This window comes from Chrysochloris asiatica, unplaced genomic scaffold (genome assembly GCF_000296735.1).
Source record: "Chrysochloris asiatica unplaced genomic scaffold, ChrAsi1.0 scaffold01070, whole genome shotgun sequence".
Lineage (NCBI taxonomy): Eukaryota > Metazoa > Chordata > Mammalia > Afrosoricida > Chrysochloridae > Chrysochloris > Chrysochloris asiatica.
In genome coordinates this window covers 4,887-6,272 of record NW_006409588.1, presented here as the reverse complement: position 1 = coordinate 6,272, position 1,386 = coordinate 4,887, and the positions used below count along the sequence as shown (strand labels likewise).

At 36.2% G+C, this 1,386-nt stretch overlaps 1 pseudogene; it reads left to right on the top strand.

Moving 5' to 3' along the window:
• On the top strand, positions 1–1,266 carry LOC102831357 (annotated as a pseudogene).
• The last annotated feature ends 120 nt before the right edge of the window (positions 1,267–1,386 follow it).

Sequence of the window (1,386 nt, the reverse complement as noted above, 5' to 3'; positions counted from 1 at the left end):
ATGATAGAAAATTCCTATTTGTCTGATACTACAAGGGAATCAACACATCAAAGTGAAGATGTTTTTCTACCATCTCCCAGAGACTGTTCTCCTTATAACAACTATCCTGATTCAGATGATGACACAGAAGCACCTCTTCCTTATAGCCCATTTGGGGATGATGTACAGTTGTTCCTGACACCTAGTGACAGATCCAGATATAGATTAGATTTGGAAGGAAATAAATAACCTATTCATAGCACTCCAAACTGTTATGACCATGAACGCAACCATAAAGTGCCTCCACCCATTAAACCTAAACCAGTTTATCTAAGACAAATGTGAAGAAACTGGATCCAAACCTTTTGAAAATGATTGAAGCTGGTATTGGTAAAAATCCAAGAAAACAGACTTCCCATATACCTTTGGCACATCCTGAAGATATGGATCCTTCAGATAACTATGCTGAACCCATTGACACAATTTTCAAACAGAAGGGTTATTCTGATGAGATTTATGTTGTCAGAATCGCATTATTAAAACCCGAAACTCATTTATAACTAATATGCAAGGAGATGAAGAAAATGGATTTCTTGACAGAACCTCAGAGTCATGGGGATCGGAGGCTTTCAAAATACAAATACAAATCTAAAACCTTGTTTAGTAAAGCCAAATCATATTATAGAAGAACACATTCAGATGCAAGTGATGATGAGGCTTTCACCACTTCTAAAACAAAAAGAATAGGAAGACATTGTGGAAGTGAAGAAGATCCGCTTCTTTCTCCTATCAAAACTTGGAAAGGTAATACTGATAATCCTGCAATCACTTCAGACCAGGAGTTAGATGACAAGAAAATGAAAAAGAAAACCCACAAAGGAAAAGAAGATAAAAAGAAAATGGAAACTAAGACTTCCAATCCACCAACACATAGAAATTGGGAAAGTAATTATTTTGAAATGCCTCTCTAGGATCTGGTTACTGTTGAGAAGCCCATACCTCTATTTGTTGAAAAATGTGTGGAATTTATGGAAGATACGGGGTTATGTACTGAAGGGCTCTAATATGTTAGCGGAGACAAAACTGATCAAGGCAATATTTATTCAAAAGCAGTTTGATCAAGATCATAATATCAATCTAGTGTCAATGGAAGTAACAGTAAATGCCGCAGCTGGTGCTCTTAAAGCATTCTTTGCAGATGTGCCAGATCCTTTAATTCCATATTCTCTTCATCCAAAGCTATTGGAAGCAGCAAAAATTCCTATGATGCATTCAGATATATATTAACACATCTAAACAGGGTTAGTTAGCAAAATAAAATCAACCTAATGACAGCAGAAGACTTATCCATTTGTTTTGGGCCAACCTTGATGCGACCTGATTTTGAAAATAGAGAGTTTCTGTCTC